This window comes from Bos grunniens, chromosome 18 (genome assembly GCF_055505025.1).
Source record: "Bos grunniens cultivar Pamir isolate PY7600 chromosome 18, Bosgru_T2T1.0, whole genome shotgun sequence".
NCBI classification, from domain to species: domain Eukaryota; kingdom Metazoa; phylum Chordata; class Mammalia; order Artiodactyla; family Bovidae; genus Bos; species Bos grunniens.
In genome coordinates, this window is record NC_141182.1 from 39,617,135 (window position 1) to 39,638,383 (window position 21,249).

The window sequence follows — 21,249 nt, forward strand, 5'->3', positions numbered from 1 at the left end:
GAGCTCAGTGTTGGAGATGTAGAGGTAAATATGTTTCCTACTTTCACGATTTTACAATTCAGTGAAGGAGGCAATGGAAAACAAAGAAACAATCACACCATAAATGTAATATCACACTTGCAATTAGGGCCAAGAAGTAAACTCTGGTGGGAGCAGACATAGGGCATGTTAGGAAAGATTTCCCCAAGGAAATGATGTTTGCAGTATGGGGTAAGAGTGAGCCTTAGCTAGATAAAGAAGGACTGGGGAGTTCAAGGTGGATGAAAATGCAAGTGCAAAAGCCCTAAGATAGAAAGGAGATGGGGATAATCCCAGAATGATGGGAAGATCAGTGAGTCTAGGAAAAAGAAGCCCTATCATGAGCAGTTAGAGAACTCAGGTCTTCTGAGAGAGTGCTAGGGACTTTTTATCTTGAGAGCAGTGGGAAGTCAGTCAAAGATTTTAAGCTAGGGTGAAGGAGATAAGTGTGACATGATCAGAAAATACCTTTGGACCATATGAGTGGTTACAACATGGAGAACAGTTAGAATGAGCGTAGATTTCCAAAGAGATGATTACACATAGTTCACTTAAGAGGTGATGGTAGCTGGGACTAGGAGGAGGTAGTGGAGATAAAGAGAAGGAAGTGGATTTCAGAGATCTATGACAAGTAAATTTGCTAGAACTGTGTGGTTGATTGTATTTGAGAGTGAGGGGAGTAGGACTTTGGACTGGCAGAGCAAGGAACGTGACAAATCCTCTCCCCTCAAAGCAATAACAAAACTGAATAAAATGATCAAAAACAACCACTTAGGGATTCTGGAAATTGAGCAGAGGTGTACAACAAATTGAGAAGTGTTTATTCAGGAAAAACTACTCAGCATCAGGTATGAGCAGTGAGAGCTTATAACTTCTTGTCTGGGACAGCGCCCACCCTGGGACCCAGTTCTTCAGCTGGTAATTCCACCAGAGTTGTTGTTGTTCAGTCTCCCAGTCATGTCTCACTCTTCCAGACCCCATGGACTACAGCTGGCCTAAGCTATAAAATAGCACCCTCATTGCCAGAGGGGACCAATTGGATTTGGAGCAGGACACAGAGGAAACCCAATGCCCAAGGGTTTGTTAAAAAAAACAGCAAGGATCTTCTCTTTCTCTGTTAGTCCCTCGGTTGTGTCTGACCCTTTGTGACTCTATAGCTCTTCAGGCTCCTCATGGGATATCCCAGGCAAGAATATTGGAGTGGGTTGCCATGCCCTCCTCCAGGGGATCTTCCCAAACCAGGGATCAAAACTGGGTCTCCTGCATTGCAAGTAGATTCTTTACTCTGTGAGCCACCAGGGAAAGATCTTCAGTCAGTTCAGTTCGGTTGCTCAGTCGTGTCCAACTCTTTGCGACCCCATGAATCCCAGCACACCAGGCATCCCTGTCCATCACCAACTCCCAGAGTTCACCCAGACTCACGTCCATCGAGTCAGTGATGCCATCCAGTCATCTCATCCTCTGTTGTCCCCTTCTCCTCCTGCCTCCAATCCCTCCCAGCATCAGAGTCTTTTTCAATGAGTCAACTCTTCACATGAGGTGGCCAAAGTACTGGAGTTTCAGCTTTAGCATCATTCCTTCCAAAGAAATCCCAGAGCTGATCTCCTTCAGAATGGACTGGTTGGATCTCCTTGCAGTCCAAGGGACTCCTAAGAGTCTTCTCCAACACCACAGTTCAAAAGCATCAATTCTTCAGCGCTCAGCCTTCTTCACAGTCCAACTCTCACATCCATACATGACCACAGGAAAAACCATAGCCTTGACTAGACGAACCTTTGTTGGCAAAGTAATGTCTCTGCTTTTGAATATGCTATCTAGGTTGGTCATAACTTTCCTTCCAAGGAGTAAGCGTCTTTTAATTTCATGGCTGCAATCGCCATCTGCAGTGATTTTGGAGTCCAAAAAAATAAAGTCTGACACTGTTTCCACTGTTTCCCCATCTATTTCCCGTGAAGTGGTGAGACCGGATGCCGTGATCTTTGTTTTCTGAATGTTGAGCTTTAAGCCAACTTTTTCACTCACCACTTTCACTTTCATCAAGAGGCTTTTGAGTTCCTCTTCACTTTCTGCCATCAGGGTAGTGTCATCTGCATATCTGATGTTATTGATATTTCTCCCAGCAGTCTTGATTCCAGCTTGTGCTTCTTCCAGTCCAGCGTTTCTCATGATGTACTCTGCATATAAGCTAAATAAGCAGGGTGACAATATACAGCCTTGACGTACTCCTTTTCCTATTTGGAACCAGTCTGTTGTTCCATGTCCACTTCTAACTGTTGCTTCCTGACCTGCATATAAATTTCTCAAGAGGCAGGTCAGGTGGTCTGGTATTCCCATCTCTTTCAGAATTTTCCACAGTTTATTGTGATCCACACAGTCAAAGGCTTTGGCATAGTCAATAAAGCAGAAATAGATGTTTTTCTGGAACTCTCTTGCTTTTTCCATGATCCAGCGGATGTTGGCAATTTGGTCTCTGGTTCCTCTGCCTTTTCTAAAACCAGCTTGAACATCAGGAAGTTCACGGTTCACATATTGCTTAAGCCTGGCTTGGAGAATTTTGAGCATTACTTTACTAGCGTGTGAGATGAGTGCAATTGTGCGGTAGTTTGAGCATTCTTTGGCATTGCCTTTCTTTGGGATTGGAATGAAAACTGACCTTTTCCAGTCTTGTGGCCACTGCTGAGTTTTCCAAATTTGCTGGCATATTGAGTGCAGCACTTTCACAGCATCATCTTTCAGGATTTGAAATAGCTCAACTGGAATTCCATCACCTCCACTAGCTTTGTTCATAGTAATGCTTTCTAAGGCCCACTTGACTTCACATTCCAGGATGTCTGGCTCTAGGTGAGTGATCACAGCATCGTGATTATCTGGGTCGTGAAGATCTTTTTTGTACAGTTCTTCTGTGTATTCTTGCCATCTCTTCTTAATATCTTCTGCTTCTGTTAGGTCCATACCATTTCTGTCCTTTATTGAGCCCATCTTTGTATGAAATGTTCCCTTGGTATCTCTAATTATCTTAGTAGCAAACAAACAAGGAAGGCAAATGCCATAGCTATCCTGAGGGTTTAGGCAAGCAACAGGGCAGTAGATTGGCCAGAAAGTTGATAGTGAAATCAAGAACCGAGATAGGCATAGTGGGTCTTGATGAGTTCCCACAGACCTCTGGTGATCCAGAAGGCCATGTACGGGAACAGCTATCCAGTTGTTTCTGGATTAGTACTGAGTGTTAAGTTGTCCTGATCAAGGGACAGCTCCTAGGAAGCCAGACTTTTAAAGTAATGGAAAAAAGGAACAAACCATCCATAGGTATCTGGGGCTGCATTTTGTAGGGTAAACTGACTCTACAGAATTAGTCCAGTCAAGTCACTATAAATAACCAAAAGAACAACAATAGCAACAACCCGTGAGGTGAAAAATCAGAGTTTAGAGTTTCTACAACATATCATATGAAGTGTCCAGCAGCTGCTGCCATCTGGCCTGACTACTAGGGACATGTGAACTCTGTTATGTCTGAGAGGACATAGAGGAGGCAGATGTAAATGCCAGATGATTGGAAGAAGCTGGAGAAATAGCTTGAGTATCATCGCAGGTCCCTAAGCTTTTGGGAGCTTCCATTCTAAGGTATCATGTTACCAAAATTCACATGACATATACGTCAACATATCAAATAACTTTAAGTTTTATATACTTTGAAATTTTCATTGCTGTTTCATTTTTCCACGTGTGATTTGGCCACAACTTTTAAGAAGTTTGAGAGTTATTGTGCCACTTACTTAGCACGCAGGTCAGATCCACTCATGGTAAAGATAAAGGTGACCAGCAAATTCTTGAAGGGCTTTTTTCTGGTCATATATTAGTGGTTAAGATAGATCTGTGAGGGACTTCCTGGTGGTCCAGTGGCTATGATTCTGTGCTGCCAATGCAAGGGGTCCGGGTTTGATCCCTGGTCATGGAACTAGATCCTGCGTGCTGCAACTAAAGGATCTCGTGTGCCACAACTAAGATTCAGTACCGTCAAATACATATTTTTAAAAATTAAAAAAAAGATAGATCTGTGAGTCAGACTACCTAAGTTTAAATCCCAGATCCACTACCTGATAAATTTGGGAACTTGAGCAAGATATTTAATCTTTCTGGACCTGTTTCCTTCAAAGAAATGAAAAGCTTTCCTTCATGAAAATGAACATAATATTAAAACTGACCTCATAGGATTGTTGTAAGAAGTAAACAGATTAATATGCAAAACACCTAGAATTGGGGTTGACTTATAATAAGTTCTGTGTAAGTATTAGCTGTCATATTTATTTTTTCTGTGTCACTTCACACCTGAACCTTCCCATAGTTTGTACAGAAGGGAAAATACAAGTTTGAATTTTTTTTTTAAAGAAGGGGAGGGCTTCCCTGGTGGCTCAGTAGTATAGAATCCACCTGCCAACAAAGGAAATATGAGTTCAATCCCTGATCTGGAAGATCCCACATGCCGTGGAGCCACTAAGCCTGTGGGCTACGACTACTGAGCCTGTGCTCTAGAGCCCAGGATCTGCAACTACTAAGCGCACTGCTGAAGCCCTTGGGCCCTAAAGAAGCCACTGCAATGAGACGCCCGCATGCCACAACTAGAGAGGAGCCCCCACTCCTCCCCGAGTAGAGAATGCCCGTGCAGCAATGAAGACCCAGCAGCCAGAAACAAATAAATGAGCAATTTTTTTAAAAAAGAGGGAAAAATCATGGTAGACATGACTTGAAGATGCATGGAAAAGGACAGTTGGAGTTGGAATATTACCATTGTGCTGGAATGTTCTTCCAGTTCTGCCTACATCAGACACAAATTGTGGCTGCCAGTTTCGGACTGTCACTCCATGATGAAAAACCAAAATATACAAAGTTGTCCAAATTGTCATTTTTATTAATGAGTATGTATATTTGGTCTGATTTATTTGGTACTTGTAAATCACATTTTTTATGAGTTTTAAAACATCAAAATGTTTGAATGTGTTCATATCTTACTTCCTCTTGGAAATGAACATTCACCTCTTGATTAAACTGGGTTGTTTAAGTACTCCCTTGAGCATGGAACTATCTAGAACTGTATTTAAAAAAAGTTAAACAAATATGGCCCTTGCCCTCAGAAATGCACAAACATGGAAAGAAACAGGGATATATACCCTTTCCTAGAGTCCACACTTTAGCAAAAGCACAGGCCAGGAACACGTTGATCAAATATTTACAAGACACATAAGCATTACAGTTAATAATTTTCATGTTAGGGCACACTGACATCTAAGTGAGAACTTAGTGGCAGTTAAAAATCAATAGAACAGTAAAAATCAGGAACTTCTATAAGCAATTTCATTGGTCACTTTGATAGATTGATCATACATAAAATCTGAGAAAACACTACTGTATATATGTGTGTGTACCTAAAACTGTAACTTTATTTATTTTTTATTTATTTTAAAGAAAGGAGACAACGGTTCCTGGGAGACCCCAGAACAGCTAACATTCACATGCTTTGTAGTTATGGATTATTCCTTTGATGTCAGGCAATATTCATCACTAGTTCCACAAGACCAGGGTCCCTGTGGGTGGGAAACATTTGCAGGATCAATCTCCAGTCACTCTTTTTTGGTTCTTTCCTCACTCCCTGTGTCCCTCGGCAGCCTCTAATTATCCCATCTCATTTATTAGCTCTGCCTCGAATACCTGATGCTCATTTGAGGGGTCGGGGGCAGGAGAAGAGATGTCTTCCATGGCACATGCAATAAGGTGCAACACTGGAGTCAATGAGTCTGATGTTTCTCAATATTTGCTCTGTGTCAGAGACAGGCAGCCAGAGCTGATCTCTTGTTCCAAGGCAGTGAAAATCGTTTTGTAAAGAGAGGGGAAGGAGTCCACCCAGCCTCAGGTCTGGAGGCTAGGAGGTTTGCCTGGCAGTGAGTCTAGCCTTCCTTTGCTCTCATTTGGCAAACTGACCCCTCCCTCAAGCTTCCACTCAAGGTTTCACAAAGTCCTCTCCTTTCCTCTGGGCTCATCCTGAAGCTCCTTACAGACCTCCATGGTGACAATCATTGGTTTCCCAGCCTGTCTTACCTGTCTATCCCCATCACATACCACAGTACTAGTCACATCAAGGGCATTCAACAAATGTCAATAGGACAAAAGTCAACCAAAGTAGGTTGTTTCACTTGATGATCATTGGCCAGAAAATGCAAAGGCCTAATTAACCAGAGAGTAAGGGGGTCACTTTGGTTACAGAAGTTCATGATTTTTGTTATTTTACACTGGCAACCCACTCCAGTACTCTTGTCTGGCAAATTCCGTGGATGGAGGAGCCTGGTAGGCTAGTCCACGGGACTGCAAAGGGTCGGACATGACTGAGCAACTTCACTGGTGGTGGACAGGAAAGCCTGGCCTGCTGCAGTCCATGGGGTCACAGAGTCAGACATGACTGAACTGAACTGAACTAACTACCACTTGTGTGTGTGTGCTTAGTCGCTCAGTCATGTCCGACTCTTTGTGACCCCATGGACTGTAGCGTGCCAGGCTCCTCTATCCGTGGGGATGCTCCAGGCAAGAATACTGGAGTGGGTTGCCGTGTCCTCTGCCACGGGATCTTCCAACCCAGGGATCTAACCCAGGTCTTCCACACTGCAGGCGGATTCTTTACCATCTGAGCCACCAGAGAAGCTCAGGCTACCACTTAAGTACCATAAATATAGGCTATTCTAGTTGGTATGAAGCAATGTAGTCTGGCGGATAAGAATGCAGATACCTAGAATAGCTGCCTTGGTGTCAGTTTTGACTTTGCCATTGGTAGCTGTGTGACCTTGAGCAAATTCCTTAACCTTTAGGCACCTGGGTTTTCTCATTCGTAAAACAGGGCTCATAACAGTACGTACCTCATGTTGTTGTTGTGAATATCAGATGAGTTAACATCTGTAAAATGTTTATGTGCTTAGTTGCTTCAGTCATGTCCAACTCTTTTCGACCCTATGGACTGTAGACTGCCAGGTTCCTCTGTCCATCGGGTACTCCAGGTGAGAATACTGGAACGGATTGCCTGGCGAATGGGCTGACACTGTACAAGTACTCAATCGGTATTTGTTGATGTGTAAAATTATTTTAAATTCTCAGTACATTGTAAAACAAGATACTCATACTCTTTTTTTGGTTTTTCTTTCAGCTGCTTAATTTTATTTATTTATTTATTATTATATGATTATATTTTGGCTGTACCATGTGGCACGTCATATTTTAGTTCCCTGACTAGGGATCAAACTTGAGTCCCCTGCAGTGGAAATGTAGAGGCCTAAACACTGGAATGCCAGACAATTTCCCAGTTGCTTAATTTTATGTTCTGGTTAGCTTAGGTATTGAAAATATCACTCTCTGGATTATTGCTGCATGCACATGTGCTAAGTTGCTTCAGTCATGTCCGACTGTTTGCAACCCTTTGAACTATAGCCCACCAGGGATCTAAACAATGAACAGAGTTAATATAAGCAAAGAGCTTTGAATGGTGCCTGACACCATTCAAATGGAGCCTGACAAGGGCTCCATTTTAGCTGGCATTATATTATTAATTTGTTCATTCAACACATATTTTCTGAGTGACTATTATGTGCTATAGCTCAGTTGGTAAAGAATCCACTTGCAATGCAAGAGACCCCAGTTTGATTCCTGGGTTGGGAAGATCTGCTGGAAAGGGATAGGCTGGTGGTGGTTTAGTCACCAAGTCATATCTGACTCTTGTGACCTCATGGACTGTGGCCTGCCAGGCTTTTCTGCCCATGGGATTCTCCAGGTGAGAATACTGGAGTGGGTTGCCATTTCCTTCTCCAGGGGATCTTCCCAACCCAGAAATAGAACCCAGGTCTCCTGCATTGCAGGCAGATTCTTCACCAACTGAGCTATGAGGGAACCTCATAGCTACGGGATAGGCTACCTACTCTAGTATTCTTGGGCTTCCCTGGTGACTCAGCTGGTAAAGAATCTGCCTGCAATGCAGGAGACCTGGGTTTGATCCCTGGGTTGGGAAGATCACCTGGAGAAGAGAAAGGTTACCCACTCCAATATTCTGGCCTGGAGAATTCCATGGACTCTATAGTCCATGGGGTCGCAAAGAGTTGGACATGACTCAGTGACTTTCACTTTCTTTTCATTATGTGCTAGGAACCAGAGATACATTGGGGAACAAAGAAATCAACATTCCAATGAGGTAAAGGACAATAAATAGAACATGTAAAATTCAGATCATATTTCATAGATTTTAGGACACATGTTTTTATGTCTTAATATCTTAGAACTTGGGATGCATCTTGTAACTGATGGCATTTTTCTTTCGTACATAAAATGGTGATACATGTTTCATGCAATGGCATCTTAAATTTGATGTTATTTGAGAGCATGTTAGGCTTCCTCAGTGGCTCAGTGGTAAAGAGTCCATCTGTGATGCTGGAACAGCAGGAGATGCAGGTTCAATCCCTTGGTCGGGAAGATCCCCTGGAAAAGGGAATGGCAACCCACTCCAGTATTCTTGCCTGGAGAACCCCATGGACAGAGGATCCTGGTGGGCTACAGTCCATAGGGTTGCAAAGAATTGGATGTGACTAAAGTGACTTAGCATGCACACACGCACGAGAGCATGTTAGATATAATCAATGATATAGAAAAAATAAGGCAGGATGAGGGTAGGGAACTTGAGAAGCTTTGCAACTTAAATATGGCATATACTCTTGTGTCTTTTTATATTCACATATTTTAGAAGTCAAAACCACAATTATTAAGTCAAATGATAGTTTAAAAACATTGTTTGTGCCAAATGCAATGTAGTATCCTGAATGGGACCCTAGAACAGAAATAGGACTTTGGTGGAAAAAGAGTGAAATCCAGATGAAGTTTGCAAGTATAATTAAGGGCTGAATCAATGATAATTTCTTAATTTTGATGATTATACTGTGGTTATATGTAAACATTAGCAGGAACTGGGTAAGGGTATATGAAAAATCTGTACCTTCTTTACAACTTTTTTGTATATTTACTTTTATCATCAAATAAAAACTTTAACAAAAAGTGTTATTAGTGAACTTGAAGCCACTCTGTTTACCGAGAAATAACCTATTTGTTTGGACGCAGTTTCTTTGTAGGATATTTTACCCAGGAGGCACATTCATGCATGCAAACAGTTTTGAATTACAAGGCTGAAAGGTAGAAAAGACAAGAAGAGTTTCATGAACCAGAAGTAATAACCACTAACAATGATCAAATATTTGCACAGTTCCAGCATTGGTTAAAGTCCTTTATGCATGTTAATTGACCAGATCTGACTGCAACCCTATGATGTCGGTGCTATCATTATTCCCATTTTCACCAATGAAGAAACTGAAGCACAAGGGTTAAGTAATTTGCTCAATTTAGGAAATGATGAAACTGTGGTCCAAACCTCACTAGGGCAGTGGTCTTCAGGTGGGGATGAGCTTCACTTGTTCAAGGACCCAAAGAGCCAGTGTGGCCAAGCTTGGAGAAGTTGAGAGGTGGGGCATGTATGGTAGGATGTAGTGTTTTGTCCACAAAGGACACTTCTGTTTCCTAAAAGAAAAACAAACCACCCTTTAGGTGATGTCATCCCATCTGTTTCTGCAAAATTACTGTCAGTGCCATCCTTCTCAGCACAGGTGTTTTGGTTTGGATTGGTTTTAGCTTTTTTTTTTTTTTTTTGAGGTAACCTGTTATTATTCTTCCTTAAAAAAAAAATTAAGATGTACTTTACAAACAGGAAAATTCACTTTTTTTTTTTTTTTTTAAAGATTTTAGTAGTCAAGAGTTTTTTTTTTTTAATATAGTGGAGGGGAAACAACTGGAAAATCTCAAACAAACCTATGGATTATTATTTTTTTTTTTTAATATGGAACGCTTCACAAATTTGTGTGTCATCCTTGTGCAGGGGCCATGCTAATCTCTGTATTGTTTCAATTTTAGTATATATGATGCCAAAGTGAGCTCTGGGTTATTTTTTTTTTAATGGAGTAGAAAATTCACTGTTTTGTGTGTGTGTGTGTGTGTGTGTACAGTTCTGCAGTCTTTGTCAAATGTGTACAGTCATATAGCCAGCACCACAAAAAAGATATGGACAGTGTCCTCCAAAATTCCTACTGGTAGCCATCCCTTCCCCCACTTCCAGCCCCTGGGAAACCACTGAGCTGTTTTCTCTCCTTGTAATTCAACCTTTGCCAGAACATCCTACAAATGAAATCATACTATCACTTTTTCAGTCTGGCTTCTTTAACTTATCCTAATGCATTTGAGATTCATTCCTGGTGATGGTGTATTGGCAGTTCATACCTTTTTATTGCTCTGTAGTTTCTCTTTATTTGGATGTACTAATATTTGTTTACTAATTCATTAGCTTAAGGACATTTATGCTGTTTCCCATTTTTGACAGTTACAAGTATACTATAAACATTCACATCCAGAGTTTTGTGTGAAATAACTTAAAAAAATCTTTTCCTGTAATACAGTAAGATGACTTTTAGTGTTGTATGGTTAAGTATGTGGAACTTCATGAAAAAACATTGTTTTCCAATCCAGAGTACTCATCTTAAAAAAAGAACATCAGTTTTCTTTATATGTATGCTCAAGAAGTTTCTGTTAGTATTACAATAATAAATGTAGTAGGGTTAATGGAGCATTAAATATTATCTTGAAGGAGCATTGAGATGCTTTTCTTTTTTCTTCATCATCTGTGACCTTCATTTGCCTTTTACTCAGAGTTGCCCATCTTACAGGGAAGACCAGGAAGTGTTACAGCAGAGGGAGAATCTAAGCTCAGCTCTGACTTCTAAAAAGGATTCTCAAAGTTTATTTTAAAGACATTAGCTGTGAGAACCAGAGTTTTTGATCCTCTTTATGAGAGAAAGGGAAAAGGCTTTTGGCAAATCAAATGAAAGGTCAGGGTTTATCTCTATGCAGTGGATTGAAAAGAGAGACAAGAGGAAAAAGCAAACTGCCTTTCCCTGAGGAGGGGGTAAGAGTGGGAGGTGAGTGGGGGTGAGGGGGTCAAGGAGCCGGGAACTCTGTGATTTTCTTTGCCTTTCCCTAACTTTCCTGCAGAAGACTTCCACATAGAGACTGAACTTGGAGGCCCAGCCCTTCAGCTGCCAGTTATTGTTGCTCAATCGCTAAGTCATGTCCAACTCTTTGTGACCCCATGGACTACAGTATGCCAGGCTCCCCTGTCCTCCACCATCTCCCAGAGTTTGCTCAAATTCATGTCCATTGAGTCAGTGATGCCATCCAACCATCTCATCCTCTATCATCCCGTTCTCCTCCTGCCTTCAATCTTTCCCAGCATCAGGGTCTTTTCCAGTGAATCAGTTCTTCGCATCAGGTGGCCAAAGTATTGGAGCTTCAGCTTCAGCATCAGTCCTTCCAATGAATATTCAGGGTTGATTTAATTTAGGATTGACTGGTTTGATCTCCTTGCAGTCTAAAGGACTCTCAAGAGTCTTCTCCAGCACCATAGTTCAAAAGCATCAATTCTTCGGCACTTAGCCTCCTTTATGGTTCAACTCTCACGTCAATACATGGCTACTGGAAAAACCATAGCTTTGACTCTGTGGACCTTTTTCGGCAAAGTGATGTCTCTGCTTTTTAATATGCTGTCTAGGTTTGTCATAGCTTCTCTTCCGAGAAGCAAGTGTTTTTTGAATTTCATGGCTGCAGTCACTGTCTGCAGTGATTTTAGAGCCCAAGAAAAGAAAATCTGTCACTGTTTCCAATTTTTCCTCTTCTATTGCCATAAAGTTCCAGGGATACTCACTAAACCCTGGATATAAGAGGTGGGCCCATTACCTGGGGCAGGGAGAGGGGAGGAGGAAGGCTGGCAGCTGCTTCAGTGTGGGTGGGAGGAGGCCAGCCCCAGCACTTGGGAGCCATGCAATCCGCTTCCCGGGTGGCATCCTTCCATGCTGTGACAGTCTATGACTGCCTAATAGTTTCTAGAACCAGAGTGGGATATTTAAAAATAAATTAACAGCTTTTCCATTCCTTTTATAAAACCTAGGGTCAGAGTCCTACCACCATAACCACTGATATCATAGTTCCCTCAAAGCAGCACTTTGCAGGACTCTCAGGTGACAGCCAAGGGAACAGCTCGATTGGAAGAGCCTTGGGAGAGATGGAGCAGGTTGCGTGTAAAGTCCCTTTCTGGTGGACTCACTTCCTGGGGGTGACTGCAGGGTTCTCCCCAGCAGAGCCCCAGTTCTCTACAGACTCAACCAGAAGGATAACCTCCTAATTCCCCCTGCATCTCTGTCTGGTCCTCTGGCCTTTGCCCGGCAACTACAGAATGAGGTGATCCTGCTGACCCACCAGCAACAGCACTTTGCAGGTTTTATTTTAGTTTTCGTGGGGTCAGCACTGATGCAGTTGACATTCCTAACTCCTCACGTCTAAAGACATCTATCGACAGTGAGTTGGGGCCAGAGGACCAGTCTGGGGCGGTGAAACAAATTTTCCTGTCTTAAACCAGTGTCCCTAGTTAGTCCTCTCAGAAGCAAGACTAAAGCACTTTCTCTCTTACTCCATCTGCTGCCGCCCTTTCCTTGGCTCACTCAGCCCACTGGCCTGGCCACACCCTGAACACACCAGGCGCCAGCCCACCTCAAGGCTTTGCCCTGCTGTTCCTTCTGCCTGGAATGCCTGTTCTCCTGTCATCCACTGCACTCATTCTCTCTCTTCTTTCCTTTCTCCATTAAATGTCACTGCCTCAGGGAGGGTGTAGGCAGTGGGGAGCTGTTCTAATGATCTTACACAAAATACCAGTAGTCTAATCTCATGCTCTGCCTCATTCTTATCTGTGATATTGATGCCTCCTGACATATGTTTCTTTGTTCATTGCTTCTCTTGCCCCATAGGAATGTCAGTTCCAAGAATGTAGGGGCAGGGCTTGCCTTGTTCTTTCACTGCTGTCTCCCCAGTATTAGGCATGTGTGTGGCTCATAGATACTTATGGAGTGACTTTATTAATTAAAATTGGTTGCAGAACTCTTGCTGTAGAAGGGCTTTAAGTGACAAGTAGGCACAATGCCCCACCTCTCTCCATGTTTTGGTTCAAACCTGAAATCCTATTATCCTGACTTGTTCTTTTTTTTACATTGAAATGTAGTTGATTTGTAATGTTAGTGTTAGTTTCTGGCGTACAGAAAAATGATTCAGTTATACATATATATCTTTCTCCTATTCTTTTCTGTTATAGCTGTTTATTACAGAATATTGAATACAGCTCCCTGTGCTATACATTAGGACCTTGTTGTTTATCTATTTTATGTATAGTAGTTTGTATCGGCTAATCCCAAACTCCTAATTTACCCTACCCCACCCTCTTTCACCTTTGGTAACCATGTTGTTCTTTTTTATTCTCTCCCTCCCAGTCCTCCCATGGAGGGTGATGTGTACCCTATGGTACTCTTCTCAATCACTAGAGACCCCCATCACGTCTTTGTTTCGTCAGAGTCTCGTGGGAACTTGATGTTCCCAGACTTGGGTAATTCACTGTAGTTTGGCCCCTATCGATGATTCCCTCCCTTTCATGGATCTGAGCAGTGAATCCAGATAAAATTTGCTGGGTTGCATCACCTCTGGCACTTATTTCCAGGCAGAAGAGCAAAGGAGTGTCCTTGAGGCCTCATTGGGGGATGAGAGCAGCAAACCCTTTAAACTTCGGGACATTTCTGTGCTTCTTGGCTGAGAGAATTCTTCAGAACCGCAGACCCATGAAAATGTACTTGGAGTGAGACTTCCCTGGTGGTTCGGTGGCTAAGACTCCACTCTCCCAATGCAGGGGGACCGGGTTTGATCCCTGGTCAGGGAATTAGATCCCGTGTGCTGCAACTGAAAAGGTCCCACATACTGCAGTGAAGATCAGCGATCCCATGTGCCACGACTAAGACCTGGTGCAGCCAAATAGATAAATATTAAAAAAAAATTCTTGAGACTTTCTAAAACGTTCACAGATATCCAGCATCCCAGTAGATGACCGAATATCAAGAATACGTGACCCATGGGCAAGCATAAGATTCAGGACCAACATTGAGCCTCATAGGGCTGGAAGAAAAACTGCCTAACTTTGAACAGCTTCAAAAATTTCTAATAGCTATTTAAATGTCTGTATAATTATTTGCTTAAAGTCTCTCATTAGACTTTAATAATAGTATTCTGAGAGCAGGGTTTGTATCCATCTTCTTGAATCCTGTGTCTGTAGAACTTAAAACAATGCCTAACCAATGGTAGGTACTCCGTAAGCAGAGATAAGTCAATTACTGAATGAATATGGTAGAAAAGTCTCTGATTTCTACAGAAGTAGTCATTTTCATGTTTTTTTAAATATATTCATTTTCAGCGATAGCCACTGTTGGCTACATTTTCATGCAGCTGGAGGTAAGACATGAATGGGGACTAAGAATTAGGAAGATAAGGTATGACGCCAGGAGCTGAGGCAACTGGTAAATATTGAACAGCTATCAAAACACAATCAATTATGGAATGATTTCAATGTCTATCAGCAGATGAATGGATAAACAAAATGTCCTGTATTCATCCAATGAAAATTACTCAGCCATGCAAAGAATGAAATCCTGATGCTGTTGCTAAGGCGCTTCAGTCGTGTCCAGCTCTGTGGGACCCCATAGATGGCAGCCCACCAGGCTCTCCCGTCCCTGGGATTCTCCAGGCAAGAACACTGGAGTGGGTTGCCATTTCCTTCTCCAATGCAGGAAAGTGAAAAGTGAAAGTGAAATCACTCGGTCGTGTCCGACTCTAGCGACCCCATGGACTGCAACCTACCAGGCTCCTCTGTCCATGGGATTTTCTAGGCAAAAGTACTGGAGTGGGGTGCCATTGCCTGATACTTGCTACAAATGGATGAAACTTGAGGACGTTATGTTAAGTGGAAGAAGTCAGACGCGAAAGACTACTTATTATACAGTTCCCACTTATAGGAAATGTTCAGAATAGGCAAGTAGATTAAAGGTTGCCAGAGGCAAGGCAAGATTGAGCAGTAGAGTGATACTACTGATAGGTACAGGATTTCTTTTTGGAATGATGACAGTGTCTTGGAATTGGATGGTGGTGATGATTGTACAACCTTATGAATATACTAAAACCCAGTGAATTGTATACTTGGAAAGGATGAATTTTGGAGAATACGAATTATATCTCAATTTTTAAAGACAGCCCCAAATAATATTTTTATTATGAGAAAAACAGTGAGAAATTGTAGTCTAGAGACAGGCTGATGGATTGGAGCATAGTTTAGACACTAGGTTATTTTCAACATCAGAATGGCAAGAACACAGAATCATTTCCCAAGAATCTAAGCTTATTTGCCTGGTGACTCCCTCTGTAAGTACAAATGACACTCTTTTTTGATGAATGCCAAGAATTGGAGTGGGACTGAGGTCCTAGACATTCTCAAATGAAAGTTCTGAATAAAGGGAAATGACTGAGTTACTGTGAGAATGGTTTAAATGATTATGCAAAGTGCAAAATAAACAGGTTGGTATTATTTGCTAAGCTCCATGAAAGAAGTAGCCAGCAGGTGCTTCAACCAGCAAACAGATGAAAGGTTTGTTTTCTCTTTAGCCTTTAGTGTCCTGACATGAAGTGAATGGCCATAACGTTAAAAGCTCAACTTGCCTTCCCCTTTCACCATGAGAAAAACATCAGACAAACCCAAGTTGAGGAACATTCTATACAAAATTGCCAAGGTCATGAAACACTAGGTCTGAGAAACTGTTCCAGATTAGAGGACATTTTTTTGGATTAGATTGGACTCAGGGCACATGACCATTAAATATAAAGTGGTCTCCTGGAGCAGAAAAAGGATTTTAGTGGGAAAACCTAGTGAAATCTAAATAAAATGTGGAGTTTGGTGAATATTAATGGACCAACATTTATTTCTTAGTTCTGATTAAGAACATGCCATGGTAATGTAAGATATTAAAAATAAGGGGAAAACTGGGTGAAGGTATGTGGGAACTCTTTGTACCATCTTCATACCTTTTCTGTAAATCGAAGTCTATTCTAAAATATTTACTTTAAATTTTAAAAGTTCAACCAGAGTAACCTCTGTGTTCTGACAGCCTTCTCTTTATCTAGCTCGCAGATCTGTGGTTTGTATGTGGGTTGGTTTTTAGTTACTTGATAGTGAACGTGGGAACAAATTGTGAAGCTCTCTGTGTGAATGTGAGATGGCACCATGAATGAACAAAGCTCAACCTAGCCACCTAGCCCCTCCTGCATCCCTCACCTCATCGTCTGTAACTGGGCAAAGGCTTCAGTTTTGCCTCATTGATCACCCCTTCTGCCATTCCTCTCCCTCTGGTTTATGTACTATTCACTGCCAGCTGGCGGGCAAGCATTGGGTATGGCTGATAGAAGGTATCAGGCCAGACCTGAAGGAGGTTGTCAAGAAGTGTAAGGACTGCTCTCAACCTTGCACTTCCTCAGGGAGCTTACAGTCCACCAGGGGAGTTAAAACTTACGAATTCCTCTGTACCAACAGATGAGTGATCACTGGGAATGATTCAGGATCGAAAGTTAGAAAATAACAAGTAATAAGTAATAAAAGGTGAATCCTCCATGCTTAATCCACATAATTGATTCACTATCTTCTTAAAGTTATCCCCAGTGACTCTCCATGGTGTTTTTTTTTTCCCCTGTCTTTTTTTTTTTTTTTTTCTATTTGAGAAAGAAAGGACTGTATTTCTCAACTCACTTGGTCCTGTAAAGTGGGGCAGACTTGTGTAGTGGAATCTAGAACCAGATGGTAAGATTGGAACTGCAACTCACCATTCACTACTATGGGACTTGTTTTCATCTTTAAAATGGAAATGAAACAGGCCTTACTTCTGGGAAGGAGGTGAGGATTATGAGTTGATTTGAATAGAGTGTATCAAATAGTGCTGGTTATAGGATAAATTGGAGAAGGCAATGGCAACCCACTCCAGTACTCTTGCCTGGAAAATCCCATGGGCTGAGGAGCTTGGTAGGCTGCAGTCCATGGGGTCGCTGAGGGTTGGACATGACTGAGCGACTTCACTTTCACTTTTCACTTTCCTGCATTGGAGAAGGAAATGGCAACCCACTCCAGTGTTCTTGCCTGGAGAATCCCAGGGATGGGGGAGCCTGGTGGGCTCCTGTCTATGGGGTCACACAGAGTCAGACACGACTGAAGTGACTCAGCAGCAGCATAAGATAAATAGCCATGAGCATAAACTCTTATGCCTGGGTCAAGAAAAGAAGGATGTGGCAAGAGATGTATAAAAATGGGGGGACACAGGGTTATAGGTGATTCCTAAAAACCAGGTTCAAAAATTTTTTTGGAGTCTTAGTAAGACCACAGTATCATATGGAATACCAAATTCTGATATATAAGGCCTATGGATGTACCCCTAAGGAAAAATATTTCAGAATATTAATTGTGGGCAAAATAGTTAACAGTGCTTATCTCTGGATGGGTGGGACTATTTTAAAAATACTTTCTTATTGGAAAATGAAAAGGTGGAAAGTAGAAAGGTGGTTGCCAAGGGCTGGGGGGAGGGGAGGGGGAGAATTGGTTTAATGGGTATAGAGTTTTAGATTTGCAAGATGAAAGATTTGCACAAAATGAATATACCTAACAGTGCTGAACTTTATTCTTAAAAATGATGAAGATGGCAAATTTAATGTTATGTGTTTTTTGTTTTTGTTTTTGTTTTTGCCACACACACACACAACCACTTTTCTATGGCAAACACAATAGTGTCATATTTAAGAACAAACTCAGTGCAAGTTTGATTTTTAAGTGAAAGCCTTAATGGTTGGTTGGTGTACCTTTTAGTGAGCGTTTCTATGGTTTACTGGACCCTGACTGCCCGGTGAAGATTAGCTGGTGGCCGTTAGGCTCCATAAGCATGTTTGGGCCTTCTCTTTCATTCTCCCTGCTCTACCTTCTATGGAGAGAAAACGGGAACTACAGAAGAGGGGTGTTACTGAAACTTGTTTGCTTTGTCTCTTTTCCCTTCTCATATGGGTTTGCTTGTCAGCTACTGAATGAGGGTGTGCCCAGGGATGGCCTTCTGACCCAGCGGCCCCTGCTCCCTTCACACACCCGCAAGCCCTGCTGGTTCTGCGTCAGTTGCATTATTTGCAGGACCACCCTCAAAAACCCCGTGCTGCTGGCTGTTCTTTGATCTGTAAACCTGAGTCTGAGCCAGCTGGATTGAGACAGAGGAGGCTAGGCCAGTGATTTCAGAGCTGCTGTTTTGTTGCCTTGCAGTGCCTTCCTTGGCCCAGGTCTCACCCAAGAAAAAATCTAGCCCCTGGGCAAGATAGGTGAGGGCTTGTAAACAGGTAATTCACAAAATGTGAAGAGATATTCAGTTCAGTTCAGTCTCTCACTCTTTGTGACCCCATGGACTGCAACACTCCAGGATTCCCTGTCCATTACCAACTCCTGGAGCTTGTTCAAATTCATGTCCATAGAGTTGGTGATGCCATCCAACCACCTCATCCTCTGTCATCCCCTTCTCCTCCTGCCTTTAATCTTTCCCAGCAGCAGGGTCTTTTCCAGTGAGTCAGTTCTTTGCATCAGGTGGCCAAAGTATATTGAAGTTTCAGCTTCAGCATCAGTCCTTCCAATCAATATTCAGGGCTAATTTCCTTTAGGATTGACTGGTTTGATCTCTTTGCAGTCCAAAGGACTCTCAAGAGTCTTCTCCAACACCACAGTTCAAAACATCAATTCTTTGGTGCTCAGCTTTCTTTATAGTCCAACTCTCACATCCCCATAGCTTTGACTAGATGGATCTTTGTTGGCAAAGTAATGTCTCTGCTCTTTAATATGCTGTCTAGGTTGGTCATAGCTTTTCTTCCAAAGAACAAGTGTCTTTTAATTTCATGGCTGCAGTCACCATCTGCAGTGATTTTGGAGCCCAAGAAAATAGTCTGTCACTGTTTCCCTTGTTTCCCCATCTATTTCCCATGAAGTGATGGGACCAGATGCCATGATCTTAGTTTTCTGAATGTTGAGTTTTAAGCCAGTCTTTTCACTCTCCTCTTTACTTTCATCAAGAGACTCTAGTTCTTCTTGGCTTTCTGCCATAAGGTGGTATATATCTGAGGTTATTGATATTTCTCCCAGCAGTCTTGATTCCAGCTTGTGCTTCATCCAGCCTGGCTTTTCGCATGATGTACTCTGCTGCTGCTGCTGCTGCTGCTGCTAAGTCGCTTCAGTCATGTCCGACTCTGTGGGACCCCATAGATGGCAGCTCACCAGGCTCCTCTGCATATAAGTTAAATTAGCAGGGTGACAATATACAGCCTTGACGTACTCCTTTCCCGGTTTGGAACCAGTCTGTTGTTCCATGTCCAGTTCTGACTACATGAAAAATGACCACCCTCACTAAAATAAAAAGGAACAGAAATAACAACAACCTTTAATACACTCTTTTTTTTCTATTGATCAATTGAGCAAAGATTTTTTTCAGAAAATAACTCTCAGGGTTTGCAAGCAATTGCTAATAGGAAGGTAAATGGCCATTCTGAAAGGAAGCTGGCAATGTGTGAGAAGAACTGTACGTTTTTCATTCTAGAATATAATTTTCCATAAAGGGTTAGGAAGATAGAAGAATTTAGTACGAGATAAAGGTGACATTTCAAATTAACAAGGAGAGACTTTCATTTTTGGTGATATTAAGGTCTGGAGGACCTGGCAGATCTCCAGTTATAAAAATATCTAGAAATGTTGGGTTAAATATAACAAAATGCCTAACTGAGCTCCAAAGATAAAAATGGAATGCCCCAGAGGCCAAGCAATGAGAATGACTGAAAACCAGAGGCACAGATGAGCTGACACTGCTGATGCCCCACCAAGATTATCAATTTGAATAGTCTAAGACTACTGGTTTAATGTTGAGGTGGGGACAGGACACCAAGCCTATTGGCTGTGTGGGTGTGTGGAAGAGCGAGTTGAACCTGAGTCTCCAGTGTAGTTGGGATCTTTAAACCTGGAGTGGCAGAATAGTCACAGTAGCTTTTAACTTTGAGACAACCTCATCCTTGCTTGACTTAACTCTTGCAAAGGCCAGTATCAAGAGGAAGGGCCTTAACCTCTGAGATTCTCTCCACCTAGAAAACCCCTGCTGTAACACTCAGTTGATTCCCTGTATCACCCTTCAAGTTCTAACAGTTGGTTTGAACTCCAAGAATTTGTCATGATAAGATATATTTGTGTGCTCTCTTCTTCCTTTAGCCCATTATTTGATCAATTTATCAGGTCTATCAGTGTTTGAAATGTGATCCTGCCTCAAGGAAATTATCCCACAAATTGTAGGATACTCATAAAAATTCCCAATCACAAATAATAACTGTATGCAATATGATTTATTTCTAATAGAAAGAAAAATTGGAAGCTGCCCCATGTCCAAAAAGAGTGGAATGGCTAACTGAACATAATGTAGACATTAAAAGGAATTAAGTTGATCTCCATGTATGAAAATGAAAAGGATGTCCATACAACATATTATTGAGTTTTTAAAAAGCAAGCTATAGAACAACATTGTTCAGTAGAAGTGGAATGCAAACCACATAGTAATTTCAAATTTTCTAATGGGAATATTTTTAAATGTCAAAAAAATAGAAATAGATGAAACTAATTTCAGTAATATACTTTATTTCACCCAATAGATTCAAGTATTATTTAAGCATGTAGTCAATATAAAATTATTGGTGAGACATTTTGCATTTTTATATCAGTCTTTGAAACCTGTTGTGTATTTTGCGCCAGTGACACATCTCAATTCAGATAAAGCACATTTCAAGTACTCAATTACCACTTAAGAATAGTGGTTACAATAAGAGACAGTGAAGCTGCAGAATGAACATATAGTGTATATATAATTTTGAACAACTCCAAAACCAGCTGTACAAGCCCTGTGTAGACATAGAAGACACTTGGAAAGATAACCAAGAAATGGCTAAACTGGCTGTCTCTATGAAATGGGATTATGGGGAAAGAAGTTTTTAAGAGTTTAGTTCATAAACATCTGAATTTGAATTTATTATATGATTATATATTATACTTTAATTACTAGAAGAGTGAAAGCAAAATGTTTGCTGTCTTCAATGCAGTAAGTAAAATTTCCATGTATAGTAAAATTTACATTAAGGAGATAATAACATGTAAATAAGTAA

General features: G+C 41.6%; 1 protein-coding gene and 1 non-coding gene across 5 annotated transcripts in view; one reads left to right on the forward strand and one right to left on the reverse strand.

Moving 5' to 3' along the window:
• TAT (tyrosine aminotransferase) overlaps nucleotides 1-21,249 on the forward strand; it is a 54,091-nt gene that overhangs the window by 20,815 nt on the left and 12,027 nt on the right. The window lies entirely within an intron of this gene.
• LOC147353531 (U6 spliceosomal RNA) lies at nucleotides 9,917-10,020 on the reverse strand. The gene has a single exon (XR_015146753.1). It is a non-coding gene; the product is annotated as a U6 spliceosomal RNA (small nuclear RNA).